General features: G+C 45.7%; 1 pseudogene across 1 annotated transcript in view; it reads left to right on the top strand.

Annotated features, from left to right (window-relative positions):
- The window catches only part of LOC127922149 (insulin-like growth factor 1 receptor), a 96,192-nt pseudogene that overhangs the window by 47,818 nt on the left and 31,720 nt on the right, over window positions 1–16,654 (top strand). Inside the window, exons 12-15 of the transcript XR_008110487.1 lie at window positions 1,663–1,688; window positions 3,567–3,617; window positions 9,344–9,602; window positions 12,296–12,403. The product of XR_008110487.1 is annotated as an insulin-like growth factor 1 receptor (transcript). The remainder of the gene's footprint in view (window positions 1–1,662; window positions 1,689–3,566; window positions 3,618–9,343; window positions 9,603–12,295; window positions 12,404–16,654) is intronic.

Genomic DNA, 16,654 nt, shown 5'->3' with positions numbered 1-16,654 from the left:
GTGTATATAATACCTTATCACATGTTAGTTAACACCAGTGTGTATATAATACCTTATCACATGTTAGTTAGTTAGTTAGTTAACACCAGTGTGTATATAATACCTTATCACATGTTAGTTAAGTTACCCAGTGTGTATATAATACCTTATCACATGTTAGTTAGTTAACACCAGTGTGTATATAATACCTTATCACATGTTAGTTAAGTTAACCCAGTGTGTATATAATACCTTATCACATGTTAGTTAGTTAGTTAGTTAACACCAGTGTGTATATAATACCTTATCACATGTTAGTTAGTTAGTTAACACCAGTGTGTATATAATACCTTATCATGTTAGTTAGTTAGTTAGTTAACACCAGTGTGTATATAATACCTTATCACATGTTAGTTAGTTAGTTAACACCAGTGTGTATATAATACCTTATCACATGTTAGTTAGTTAGTTAACACCAGTGTGTATATAATACCTTATCACATGTTAGTTAGTTAACACCAGTGTGTATATAATACCTTATCACATGTTAGTTAACACCAGTGTGTATATAATACCTTATCACATGTTAGTTAGTTAGTTAGTTAGTTAACACCAGTGTGTATATAATACCTTATCACATGTTAGTTAACACCAGTGTGTATATAATACCTTATCACATGTTAGTTAACACCAGTGTGTATATAATACCTTATCACATGTTAGTTAGTTAGTTAGTTAACACCAGTGTGTATATAATACCTTATCACATGTTAGTTAGTTAGTTAACACCAGTGTGTATATAATACCTTATCACATGTTAGTTAGTTAGTTAACACCAGTGTGTATATAATACCTTATCACATGTTAGTTAGTTAGTTAACACCAGTGTGTATATAATACCTTATCACATGTTAGTTAGTTAGTTAACACCAGTGTGTATATAATACCTTATCACATGTTAGTTAGTTAGTTAATACCAGTGTGTATATAATACCTTATCACATGTTAGTTAATACCAGTGTGTATATAATACCTTATCACATGTTAGTTAACACCAGTGTGTATATAATACCTTATCACATGTTAGTTAGTTAGTTAACACCAGTGTGTATATAATACCTTATCACATGTTAGTTAATACAGTGTGTATATAATACCTTATCACATGTTAGTTAGTTAGTTAACACCAGTGTGTGTATAATACCTTATCACATGTTAGTTAAGTTAACACCAGTGTGTATATAATACCTTATCACATGTTAGTTAGTTAATACAGTGTGTATATAATACCTTATCACATGTTAGTTAGTTAGTTAACACCAGTGTGTATATAATACCTTATCACATGTTATCAGTTAGTTAATACCAGTGTGTATATAATACCTTATCACATGTTAGTTAGTTAGTTAACACCAGTGTGTATATAATACCTTATCACATGTTAGTGAGTTAGTTAACACCAGTGTGTATATAATACCTTAGTCACATGTTAGTTAAACCTGTTAGTTACCAGGAAGTGTTTATGGGTAAACCTTATCACATGTTAGTTAGTTAAACCAGTTAGTTAACACCAGTGTGTGTTTAATGGGTAAACCAGGTTAGTTAACACCAGTGTTAGTTTAATGGGTCCAGGTTATGAGAACTAATCACCTGGTAGCAGTCCTGAATCTGTCTCCTGGTCAGTTCACCATCACAACAGGAAGAAGTAAGTCTGAAACTTTAGTAAATGACAGGCTGTAGTTAGTGACACCAGGTGAGCTGTCATTATATAGTGCACTTACTTAAGACAGAGACTTCTGTGCACCCTATTCCCTAGATAAATCACTACTTTAGACCACCCTATGGGACCCTATTCCCTATATAGTGCACTAGGTTAAGAACAGAGACCTTCTGGCACCCTATTCCCTAGATAAACAGACAGGTACTTTAGACCAGAGCCCTATGGGACCCTTAGTTCCCTATAGTACACTACTTTAGACCAGAGCCATATTACATTCCCTATATAGTTAGGAAGACCAGAACCCTATGGACCCTATTCCCTATATAAATCACTACTTTAGTTAGACCTATGTGCACCCTATTCCCTATATAAATCACTACTTTAGACCAGAGCCCTATGGAAGTACTATTCCCTATATAAATCACTACTTTAGACCAGAGCCCTATGGTACCTGTCATTCCCTATATAGTGCACCTTTAGACCAGAGCCCTATGGCACCCTATTCCCTATAGTGCACTACTTTAGACCAGAGTGACATGGCACCCTATTCCCTATATAGTGAACTACTTTAGTGACATATCACCTATGGCACCTATTCAGTACATAGTACACTACTTTAGACCAGAGCACTATGGCACCCTGTTCCCTACATAGTCACTACTTTAGACCAGGGCCCTATAACACTATTCCCTATATAGACTACTTTAGACCAGGGCCCTATATAAATCACTACTTTAGACCAGGGCCCTATATAAATCACTACCAGGCCCTATCACCCTTTAGACCCTATATAAATCACTACTTTAGACCAGAGCCCTATATAAATCACCCTTTAGACCAGGGCCCTATATAAATCACTACTTTAGACAGGGCCCTATATAAATACTATTTAGACCAGGGCCTATAAATCACTACTTTAGACCAGAGCCCTATATCACCTTTGTGACCAGGGCCCTATATAATATCACCTTTAGAGACAGACCTATGAAGTCACTACTTTAGACCAGGGCCCTGTATAAATCACTACTTTAGACCAGAGCCCTATGGCACCCTATTCCTAGTAAATCACTACTTTAGACCAGGGCCCTATATAAATCACCTTTAGACAGGGCCCTATAGTATCCCTGATTAGACCAGACCCTTAGGGCACCCTGTTGACAGTCACTACTTTAGACCAGGGCCCTATATGGTACTTTAGACCAGGGCCCTATATAAATCAGGACTTTAGACCAGGGCCCTATATAAATCACTGACTAGACCAGGGCCCTGATATAAATCACCTTTAGACCAGGGCCCTATATAAATCACCTGTAGACCAGGGCCCTATATAAATCACTACTTTAGACCAGGAAGCCCTATAGTAATATCACCTATTTAGACCAGGGCCCTGTATAAATCACCTGATAGACCAGGGTACCTATATAAATCACTACTTTAGACCAGGGCCCTGTATAAATCACTACTTTAGACCAGGGCCCTAGGAAATCACTACTTTGACCATATCCCTATATAAATCACTACTTTAGACCAGAGCCCTAGGCACCCTGTTCCCTATAAATCACTACTTTAGACCAGAGCCTGTAGTGGGACCCTATTCTCTATATCACCTTTAGACAGACAGGAAGTACCCTGTAGTAAATCACTACTTTAGACCAGAGCCCTATGGCACCCTGTTCCTATATAAATCACTACTTTAGACCAGAGCCCTGTATGGCACCCTATTCCCTATATAAATCACTACTTTAGACCAGGGCCCACAGAGCAGTGCATATGGGGAATAGGGTGCCATTTCATGCTGTTTAACTCTGCTAAGTACCTGTGTGTGTGTGTGTGTGTGTGTGTGTGTGTGTGACATATCACCTGACAGTGACAGACTGGGGAATGGAGTTCTGTATCACCTGATAGAGACAGACAGGAAGTACCTGAATGACTATCACCTGATAGAGACAGAGAGGAAGTACCTGTAGTGACATATCACCTGATAGAGACAGACAGGAAGTACCTGTAGTGACATATCACCTGATAGAGACAGACAGGAAGTACCTGTAGTGACATATCACCTGATAGAGACAGACAGGAAGTACCTGTAGTGACCATATCACCTGATAGAGACAGACAGGAAGTACCTGTAGTGACATATCACCTGATAGAGACAGACAGGAAGTACCTGTAGTGACATATCACCTGATAGAGACAGACAGGAAGTACCTGTAGTGACCATATCACCTGATAGAGACAGAGAGGAAGTACCTGTAGTGACATATCACCTGATAGAGACAGACAGGAAGTACCTGTAGTGACCATATCACCTGATAGAGACAGACAGGAAGTACCTGTAGTGACATATCACCTGATAGAGACAGACAGGAAGTACCTGTAGTGACCATATCACCTGATAGAGACAGACAGGAAGTACCTGTAGTGACATATCACCTGATAGAGACAGACAGGAAGTACCTGTAGTGACCATATCACCTGATAGAGACAGACAGGAAGTACCTGTAGTGACCATATCACCTGATAGAGACAGACAGGAAGTACCTGTAGTGACATATCACCTGATAGAGACAGACAGGAAGTACCTGTAGTGACATATCACCTGATAGAGACAGACAGGAAGTACCTGTAGTGACATATCACCTGATAGAGACAGACAGGAAGTACCTGTAGTGACATATCACCTGATAGAGACAGACAGGAAGTACCTGTAGTGACATATCACCTGATAGAGACAGACAGGAAGTACCTGTAGTGACCATATCACCTGATAGAGACAGACAGGAAGTACCTGTAGTGACATATCACCTGATAGAGACAGACAGGAAGTACCTGTAGTGACATATCACCTGATAGAGACAGACAGGAAGTACCTGTAGTGACATATCACCTGATAGAGACAGACAGGAAGTACCTGTAGTGACATATCACCTGATAGAGACAGACAGGAAGTACCTGTAGTGACATATCACCTGATAGAGACAGACAGGAAGTACCTGTAGTGACATATCACCTGATAGAGACAGACAGGAAGTACCTGTAGTGACATATCACCTGATAGAGACAGACAGGAAGTACCTGTAGTGACATATCACCTGATAGAGACAGACAGGAAGTACCTGTAGTGACATATCACCTGATAGAGACAGACAGGAAGTACCTGTAGTGACATATCACCTGATAGAGACAGACAGGAAGTACCTGTAGTGACATATCACCTGATAGAGACAGACAGGAAGTACCTGTAGTGACATATCACCTGATAGAGACAGACAGGAAGTACCTGTAGTGACCATATCACCTGATAGAGACAGACAGGAAGTACCTGTAGTGACATATCACCTGATAGAGACAGACAGGAAGTACCTGTAGTGACATATCACCTGATAGAGACAGACAGGAAGTACCTGTAGTGACATATCACCTGATAGAGACAGACAGGAAGTACCTGTAGTGACATATCACCTGATAGAGACAGACAGGAAGTACCTGTAGTGACATATCACCTGATAGAGACAGACAGGAAGTACCTGTAGTGACATATCACCTGATAGAGACAGACAGGAAGTACCTGTAGTGACATATCACCTGATAGAGACAGACAGGAAGTACCTGTAGTGACATATCACCTGATAGAGACAGACAGGAAGTACCTGTAGTGACATATCACCTGATAGAGACAGACAGGAAGTACCTGTAGTGACATATCACCTGATAGAGACAGACAGGAAGTACCTGTAGTGACATATCACCTGATAGAGACAGACAGGAAGTACCTGTAGTGACATATCACCTGATAGAGACAGACAGGAAGTACCTGTAGTGACATATCACCTGATAGAGACAGACAGGAAGTACCTGTAGTGACATATCACCTGATAGAGACAGACAGGAAGTACCTGTAGTGACCATATCACCTGATAGAGACAGACAGGAAGTACCTGTAGTGACATATCACCTGATAGAGACAGACAGGAAGTACCTGTAGTGACATATCACCTGATAGAGACAGACAGGAAGTACCTGTAGTGACATATCACCTGATAGAGACAGACAGGAAGTACCTGTAGTGACATATCACCTGATAGAGACAGACAGGAAGTACCTGTAGTGACCATATCACCTGATAGAGACAGACAGGAAGTACCTGTAGTGACATATCACCTGATAGAGACAGACAGGAAGTACCTGTAGTGACATATCACCTGATAGAGACAGACAGGAAGTACCTGTAGTGACATATCACCTGATAGAGACAGACAGGAAGTACCTGTAGTGACATATCACCTGATAGAGACAGACAGGAAGTACCTGTAGTGACATATCACCTGATAGAGACAGACAGGAAGTACCTGTAGTGACATATCACCTGATAGAGACAGACAGGAAGTACCTGTAGTGACATATCACCTGATAGAGACAGACAGGAAGTACCTGTAGTGACATATCACCTGATAGAGACAGACAGGAAGTACCTGTAGTGACATATCACCTGATAGAGACAGACAGGAAGTACCTGTAGTGACATATCACCTGATAGAGACAGAGAGGAAGTACCTGTAGTGACATATCACCTGATAGAGACAGACAGGAAGTACCTGTAGTGACATATCACCTGATAGAGACAGACAGGAAGTACCTGTAGTGACATATCACCTGATAGAGACAGACAGGAAGTACCTGTAGTGACCATATCACCTGATAGAGACAGACAGGAAGTACCTGTAGTGACATATCACCTGATAGAGACAGACAGGAAGTACCTGTAGTGACATATCACCTGATAGAGACAGACAGGAAGTACCTGTAGTGACATATCACCTGATAGAGACAGACAGGAAGTACCTGTAGTGACATATCACCTGATAGAGACAGACAGGAAGTACCTGTAGTGATCACCTGATAGAGACAGACAGGAAGTACCTGTATGATATCACCTGATAGAGACAGACAGGAAGTACCTGTAGTGACCATATCACCTGATAGAGACAGACAGGAAGTACCTGTAGTGACCATATCACCTGATAGAGACAGACAGGAAGTACCTGTAGTGACCATATCACCTGATAGAGACAGACAGGAAGTACCTGTAGTGACATATCACCTGATAGAGACAGACAGGAAGTACCTGTAGTGACATATCACCTGATAGAGACAGACAGGAAGTACCTGTAGTGACCATATCACCTGATAGAGACAGACAGGAAGTACCTGTAGTGACCATATCACCTGATAGAGACAGACAGGAAGTACCTGTAGTGACCATATCACCTGATAGAGACAGACAGGAAGTACCTGTAGTGACATATCACCTGATAGAGACAGAGAGGAAGTACCTGTAGTGACATATCACCTGATAGAGACAGACAGGAAGTACCTGTAGTGACATATCACCTGATAGAGACAGACAGGAAGTACCTGTAGTGACCATATCACCTGATAGAGACAGACAGGAAGTACCTGTAGTGACCATATCACCTGATAGAGACAGACAGGAAGTACCTGTAGTGACATATCACCTGATAGAGACAGACAGGAAGTACCTGTAGTGACATATCACCTGATAGAGACAGACAGGAAGTACCTGTAGTGACATATCACCTGATAGAGACAGACAGGAAGTACCTGTAGTGACCATATCACCTGATAGAGACAGACAGGAAGTACCTGTAGTGACATATCACCTGATAGAGACAGACAGGAAGTACCTGTAGTGACCATATCACCTGATAGAGACAGAGAGGAAGTACCTGTAGTGACATATCACCTGATAGAGACAGACAGGAAGTACCTGTAGTGACCATATCACCTGATAGAGACAGACAGGAAGTACCTGTAGTGACCATATCACCTGATAGAGACAGAGAGGAAGTACCTGTAGTGACCATATCACCTGATAGAGACAGACAGGAAGTACCTGTAGTGACATATCACCTGATAGAGACAGACAGGAAGTACCTGTAGTGACATATCACCTGATAGAGACAGACAGGAAGTACCTGTAGTGACATATCACCTGATAGAGACAGACAGGAAGTACCTGTAGTGACCATATCACCTGATAGAGACAGACAGGAAGTACCTGTAGTGACATATCACCTGATAGAGACAGACAGGAAGTACCTGTAGTGACCATATCACCTGATAGAGACAGACAGGAAGTACCTGTAGTGACCATATCACCTGATAGAGACAGACAGGAAGTACCTGTAGTGACCATATCACCTGATAGAGACAGACAGGAAGTACCTGTAGTGACATATCACCTGATAGAGACAGAGAGGAAGTACCTGTAGTGACCATATCACCTGATAGAGACAGACAGGAAGTACCTGTAGTGACCATATCACCTGATAGAGACAGACAGGAAGTACCTGTAGTGACATATCACCTGATAGAGACAGACAGGAAGTACCTGTAGTGACCATATCACCTGATAGAGACAGACAGGAAGTACCTGTAGTGACCATATCACCTGATAGAGACAGACAGGAAGTACCTGTAGTGACCATATCACCTGATAGAGACAGACAGGAAGTACCTGTAGTGACCATATCACCTGATAGAGACAGACAGGAAGTACCTGTAGTGACATATCACCTGATAGAGACAGACAGGAAGTACCTGTAGTGACCATATCACCTGATAGAGACAGACAGGAAGTACCTGTAGTGACCATATCACCTGATAGAGACAGACAGGAAGTACCTGTAGTGACATATCACCTGATAGAGACAGACAGGAAGTACCTGTAGTGACATATCACCTGATAGAGACAGACAGGAAGTACCTGTAGTGACCATATCACCTGATAGAGACAGACAGGAAGTACCTGTAGTGACCATATCACCTGATAGAGACAGACAGGAAGTACCTGTAGTGACATATCACCTGATAGAGACAGACAGGAAGTACCTGTAGTGACCATATCACCTGATAGAGACAGACAGGAAGTACCTGTAGTGACCATATCACCTGATAGAGACAGACAGGAAGTACCTGTAGTGACATATCACCTGATAGAGACAGACAGGAAGTACCTGTAGTGACCATATCACCTGATAGAGACAGACAGGAAGTACCTGTAGTGACCATATCACCTGATAGAGACAGACAGGAAGTACCTGTAGTGACCATATCACCTGATAGAGACAGACAGGAAGTACCTGTAGTGACCATATCACCTGATAGAGACAGACAGGAAGTACCTGTAGTGACCATATCACCTGATAGAGACAGACAGGAAGTACCTGTAGTGACCATATCACCTGATAGAGACAGACAGGAAGTACCTGTAGTGACCATATCACCTGATAGAGACAGACAGGAAGTACCTGTAGTGACCATATCACCTGATAGAGACAGACAGGAAGTACCTGTAGTGACCATATCACCTGATAGAGACAGACAGGAAGTACCTGTAGTGACCATATCACCTGATAGAGACAGACAGGAAGTACCTGTAGTGACCATATCACCTGATAGAGACAGACAGGAAGTACCTGTAGTGACCACATCACCTGATAGAGACAGACAGGAAGTACCTGTAGTGACCACATCACCTGATAGAGACAGACAGGAAGTACCTGTAGTGACCATATCCCCTGATAGGTCGTCAGGGTCAGGCTGTGTGGTACTGTGATATAGTTGTCTGTTAACCCTCTCCTCTCCTCCAGTGTATATACCAGATGAATGGGAGGTGTTGAGGGAGAAGATCACGATGAACAGAGAGCTGGGTCAGGGGTCGTTTGGCATGGTGTACGAGGGCGTTGCTAAGGGAGTAGTCAAGGACGAGCCAGAGACGTGTGTGGCCATTAAGACGGTGAACGAGTCTGCCAGCATGAGAGAGAGAATAGAGTTCCTCAATGAAGCTTCTGTCATGAAGGAGTTCAACTGTCATCACGTGGTAAGACACACACACACACACACACACACACACACACACACACACACACACACACACACACACACACACACACACACACACACACACACACAGTGTGGTATGACACAGGACACACACACACACACACACAGTGTGGTATGACACAGGACACACACACACACAGTGTGGTATGACACAGGACACACACACACACAGTGTGGTATGACACAGGACACACACACACACAGTGTGGTATGACACAGGACACACACACACACACACACAGTGTGGTATGACACAGGACACACACACACACACAGTGTGGTATGACACAGGACACACACACACACACAGTGTGGTATGACACAGGACACACACACACAGTGTGGTATGACACAGGACACACACACACACACACACAGTGTGGTACGACACAGGACACACACACACACAGTGTGGTATGACACAGGACACACACACACACAGTGTGGTATGACACAGGACACACACAATCACAGTGTGGTACGACACAGGACACACACAATCACAGTGTGGTACGACACAGGACACACACACACACACAGTGTGGTACGACACAGGACACACACACACACACAGTGTGGTACGACACAGGACACACACACACACAGTGTGGTACGACACAGGACACACACACACACACAGTGTGGTATGACACAGGACACACACACACACAGTGTGGTACGACACAGGACACACACACACACACAGTGTGGTATGACACAGGACACACACACACACAGTGTGGTATGACACAGGACACACACACACACAGTGTGGTATGACACAGGACACACACACACACAGTGTGGTACGACAAAGGACACACACACACACAGTGTGGTACGACACAGGACACACACACACAGTGTGGTACGACAAAGGACACACACACACACACACACAGTGTGGTACGACAAAGGACACACACACACACACAATGTGGTAGGACACAGGACACACACACAGTGTGGTACGACACAGGACACACACACACACAGTGTGGTACGACACAGGACACACACACACACACACACACACAGTGTGGTATGACACAGGACACACACACACACACACACACACACACACACACACACACACACACACACACACACACAGTGTGGTACGACAAAGGACACACACACACACAATGTGGTAGGACACAGGACACACACACACACAGTGTGGTATGACACAGGACACACACACACACACAGTGTGGTACGACATGTTGACACACACACACACACACAGTGTGGTACGACAAGGACACACACACACAGTGTGGTACGACACAGGACACACACAATCACAGTGTGGTACCTGACACAGGACACACACACACACAGTGTGGTACGACACAGGACACACACAATCACAGTGTGGTACGACACAGGACACACACACACACCCAGTGTGGTATGACACAGGACACACACACACCAGTGTGTCGACAAGGACACACACACACACAGTGTGGTAAATGACCAGGACACACACACACACAGTGTGGTATGACACAGGACACACACACACACAGTGTGGTATGACACCTGGACACACACACACACAGTGTGGTATGACACAGGACACACACACACACAGTGTGGTACGACACAGACACACACACACACACAGTGTGGTATGACACAGGACACACACACACACAGTGTGTACGACATGTGGACACACACACACACAGTGTGGTATGACACAGGACACACACACAGTGTGGTCGAAATGTTGACACACACACACACACAGTGTGGTACGACACAGGACACACACAATCACAGTGTGGTACGACACAGGACACACACAATCACAGTGTGGTACGACATGAAAACACAGCAGACAGATACATTGAGACATAAGGCAATAATACCTGATACTCCACACCCCCTGTCCTGTCTAAATGTTGACCTGATACTCCACACCCCCTGTCCTGTCTAAATGTTGACCTGATACTCCACACCCCTGTCCTGTCTAAATGTTGACCTGATACTCCACACCCCCTGTCCTGTCTAAATGTTGACCTGATACTCCACACCCCCTGTCCTGTCTAAATGTTGACCTGATACTCCACACCCCCTGTCCTGTCTAAATGTTGACCTGATACTCCACACCCCTGTCCTGTCTAAATGTTGACCTGATACTCCACACCCCTGTCCTGTCTAAATGTTGACCTGATACTCCACACCCCTGTCCTGTCTAAATGTTGTCCTGATACTCCACACCCCCTGTCCTGTCTAAATGTTGACCTGATACTCCACACCCCTGTCTAAATGTTGACCTGATACTCCACACCCCCTGTCCTGTCTTAATGTTGACCTGATACTCTACACCCCCTGTCCTGTCTAAATGTTGACCTGATACTCCACACCCCTGTCCTGTCTAAATGTTGACCTGATACTCCACCCCCCTGTCCTGTCTAAATGTTGACCTGATACTCCACACCCCCTGTCCTGTCTAAATGTTGACCTGATACTCCACACCCCCATCCTGTCTAAATGTTGACCTTGATACTCCACACCCCCTGTCCTGTCTAAATGTTGACCTGATACTCCACACCCCCCTGTCTAATGTTCCTGTGAACAAATAAGGAGCCCACTGATTGTCAGTTCAGGATGTGGGCTCTGACCACTGATGTCATTTGTGTGCTGTGATTCGTGCAGGTGCGTCTGCTGGGTGTGGTTTCTCAGGGCCAGCCCACCTTGGTCATCATGGAGCTGATGACTAAAGGAGATCTGAAGAGCCACCTGAGGTCACTACGGGCTAAAGATGTAAGTTACCTATCCGTCATCCTGACCCCTAACCTCTCATCCTGACCCCTACCACCTAGTCACCCCTCACTACGGGCTAAAGATGTAAGTTACCTATCCGTCATCCTGACCCCTAACCCCTCATCCTGACCCCTAACCTCTCATCCTGACCCCTACCACCTAGTCACCTGAGGTAACTTTGGGCTAAAGACTTAAGTACTTACCCCTCATCCTGTTCCCTCATCCTGACCCCTAACCTCTCATCCTGACCCCTAACCTCTCATCCTGACCCCTAACCTCTCATCCTGACCCCTAACCTCTCATCCTGACCCCTAACCCCTCATCCTAACCCCTAACCCCTCATCCTGACCCCTAACCCCTCATCCTGACCCCTAACCCCTCATCCTAACCCCTACCGCCTGAGGCCACTAAAAATAATACAATTGTATTTATCACATGCTCCGAATACAACCTTACCTTGAAATGCTTACTTACAAGCCCTTAACCAACAATGCTGTTCAAGAAATAGTTTACAAAATATAATGTAAATAGTCTGGGTGGCCATTAGTTGTTCAGCAGTCTTATGGCTTGGGGTTAAGGAGCCTTTTGGACCTAGACTTGGCGCTCCGGTACCGTGCTGTAGCAGAGAGAACAGTCTTGATTTTGGGTGACTGGAGTTTAAAAAACATGGGCCTTCCTCTGACACCGCCTAGTATAGAGGTCCTGGGTGGCAGGGAGCCTGGTATAGAGGTCCTGGGTGGCAGGGAGCCTGGTGTAGAGGTCCTGGGTGGCAGGGAGCCTGGCGTAGAGGTCCTGGGTGGCAGGGAGCCTGGTATAGAGGTCCTGGGTGGCAGGGAGCCTGGTATAGAGGTCCTGGGTGGCAGGGAGCCTGGTATAGAGGTCCTGGGTGGCAGGGAGCCTGGTATAGAGGTCCTGGGTGGCAGGGAGCCTGGTATAGAGGTCCTGGGTGGCAGGGAGCCTGGTGTAGAGGTCCTGGGTGGCAGGGAGCCTGGTATAGAGGTCCTGGGTGGCAGGGAGCCTGGTGTAGAGGTCCTGGGTGGCAGGGAGCCTGGTATAGAGGTCCTGGGTGGCAGGGAGCCTGGTGTAGAGGTCCTGGGTGGCAGGGAGCCTGGCGTCGAGGTCCTGGGTGGCAGGGAGCCTGGTGTAGAGGTCCTGGGTGGCAGGGAGCCTGGTGTAGAGGTCCTGGGTGGCAGGGAGCCTGGTATAGAGGTCCTGGGTGGCAGGGAGCCTGGCCCCCTGGGTGGCAGGGAGCCTGGGCCATACCTGGTGTCAGGTCCCTCTGGTGTCGAGGTCGGGTCTTGTGGTCGGACGCTGAGCAGTTGCAATACCAGGCAGTGATGCAACCGGTCTGGATGCTCTCGATGGTGCAGCTGTATAACTTTTTGAGGATGTTGTCGTGCCCTCTTCATGACTGTCTTGGAGAGCAAGGCATTTGAATGTCTTGACTCGCTCCACTACCGCCCTGTCCATGTGAATGGGGGCATGTTCTGCCCTCCTTTTCATGTAGTCCATGATAATCTCTTTAGCCTTTGTCTGGCTCACGTTGAGGGAGAGGTTGTTATCCTGGCACCACACTGCCAGGTCTCTGACCTCCTCCCTATAGGCTGTCTCATCGTTGTCTGTAATCAGGCCTACCACCGTTGTTGTCAGCAAACTTAATGATGGCGTTCTGAGTCGTGGGGGACTAAACAGGAGGTGCTAAGCACGCACCCCTGTGGGGCACCCGTGTTGAGGATCAGCGTGGCAGATGTGTTGTTTCCTACCTTTACCACCTGGGGCAGCCCGTCAGGAAGTCCAGGATCCAGTTGCAGAGGGAGGTGTTTAGTCCCACGGTATAGACGTCCTTAGCCTAGTGTTGAGCTTTGTGGGAACTATGGTGTTGAATTCTCACGTAAGTGTTCCTTTTGTCCACGTGAGAGAGTGCAGTGTGGAGTGAAATTGGGATTCTGTGGATCTGTTAGGGAGGTATGCAAATTGGAGTGGGATGATGGTGTTGATGTGAGCCATGACCAGCCTTTCAATACACTTCATGGCTGCCGATGTGAGTGCTACGGGGCTGTAGTCATTTAGGCAGGCCGGTGAATGTCAGTGAAGACACTTGGTCAGTTGGTCCGTGTATGCTCTGAGTACACATCCGAGTAATCTGTCTGGCCCCGCGGACTTGTGAATGTTGACCTGTTTAAAGGTTTTGCTCACATTGGCTACGGAGAGCGTGATTACACAGTTGTCCGGGAACAGATGGTGCTCTAATGCATGCTTCAGTGTTGCTTGCCTCGAAGCGAGAATAAAAGGCATTTAGCTGGTCTGGTTGGCACGCTTCACTGGGCAGCTCGCGGTTTCCCTTTGTAGTCCGTAATCGTTCCACATTCGACGAGCGTCAGCGGCAGGGTAGCCTAGTGGTTAGAGCGTTGGACTAGTAACCGGAAGGTTGCAAACCCCCGAGCTGACAAGGTACAAATCTGTCGTTCTGCCCCTGAACAGGCAGTTAACCCACTGTTCCTAGGCTGTCATTGAAAATAAGAATTTGTTCTTAACTGACTTGCCTAGTTAAATAAAGGTAAAATAAAATAGTAGGATTCAGTCTTAGTCCTGGGTTTCCCTTTGTAGTCTGTAATAGCTTGCAAGCCCTGCCACAACCGACAAGCATCAGAGCTGGTGGAGTAGGATTCAATCTTAGTCCTGTATTGACTCATCCAGTGCTCTTTAACCGATCGATGCCCGCCCGTCAAGCATCACTACAAGGGACGGTTCTGACTTAGAATATGTGGACAACTACAAATACCTAGGTGTCTGGTTGGACTGTAAACTCTCCTTCCAGACTCACATCAAGCATCTCCATTTTGCAACAAAGCATCCTTCACTCAAGCTGCCATACCCTCGTAAAACTGACTATTCTACCGCTCCTTGACCAGGGATGTCATTTATAAAATAGCTCCCAACACTGACTGCATCCAATTTGCTGAGTAATCACAGTGCCATCCTTTTGTCACCAAAGCCCCATATACTACCCTGCAACCTGTACGCCTCGTTGGCTGCCCCTCGCTCATCTTCGTCGCAAAACCCCTGGGTCCAGGTCATCTAAGTCTCTGCTAGGTAAAGCCCCACCTTATCTCAGCTCACTGGTCACCATAGCAGCTCCCACCCGTAGCACGCACTCCAGCAGGTATATTTCACTGGTCACCCCCAAAGCCAATTCCTCCTTTGGTCGTCTTTCCTTCCAGTTCTCTGCTGCCAATGACTGGAACGAAAGTCTATATACATTGTGTGCAAATGAGGTAAGATTTGGGAGGCAATAAGGCCGTAGTAGCGAAGTAATTACAATTTAGCAATTAAACACTGGAGTGATAGATGTGCAGAAGATGAATGTGCAAGTAGAGATACTGGGGTGCAAAGGAGCAAGATAAATAAATAAATACAGTATGGGGATGAGGTAGTTGGATGGGCTATTTACAGATGGGCTATGTACAGGTGCAGTGATCCGTGAGCTGATCTGACAGCTGGTGCTTAACGTTAGTGAGGGAGATATGAGTCTCCAGCTTCAGTGATTTTTGCAATTCGTTCCAGTCATTGGCAGCTCACGGATCACTGCACCTGTACATTTGCACACACTGTTTATAACGCTTTGTTTTGACACACTGCTCCAAAAATAAAGGGAACACTTAAACAACACAATGTAACTCCAAGTCAATCACACTTCTGTGAAATCAAACTGTCCACTTAGGAAGCAACACTGATTGACAATAAATGTCACATGCTGTTGTGCAAATGGAATAGACAACAGGTGGAAATTATAGGCATTTAGCAAGACACCCCCAATAAAGGAGTGGTTCTGCAGGTGGTAACCACAGACCACTTCTCAGTTCCTATGCTTCCTGGCTGATGTTTTGGTCACTTTTGAATGCTGGTGGGGCTTTCACTCTAGTGGTAGCATGAGACGGAGTCTACAACCCACGCAAGTGGCTCAGGTAGTGCAGCTCATCCAGGATGGCACATCAATGCGAGCTGTGGCAAGAAGGTTTGCTGTGTCTGTCAGCGTAGTGTCCAGAGCATGGAGGTGCTAATGTGCCACAAATGTGCATGTGTCTGCTCAAACGGTCAGAAACAGCATCCCCTGTATCTCCATCCTTACGAATCCTCACAAGGTCCCCTGAACTACATCTCCATCCTTACGAATCCTCACAAGGCCCCCTGAACTACATCCCCTGTATCTCCATCCTTACGAATCCTCACAAGGCCCCCTGAACTACATCC

This window comes from Oncorhynchus keta, unplaced genomic scaffold, assembly GCF_023373465.1.
Source record: "Oncorhynchus keta strain PuntledgeMale-10-30-2019 unplaced genomic scaffold, Oket_V2 Un_contig_24721_pilon_pilon, whole genome shotgun sequence".
In the NCBI taxonomy this organism is placed as follows: Eukaryota; Metazoa; Chordata; class Actinopteri; order Salmoniformes; family Salmonidae; genus Oncorhynchus; species Oncorhynchus keta.
The sequence above is the reverse complement of the archived record's forward strand: the minus strand, read 5'-3'. Positions and strand labels throughout refer to the sequence as shown.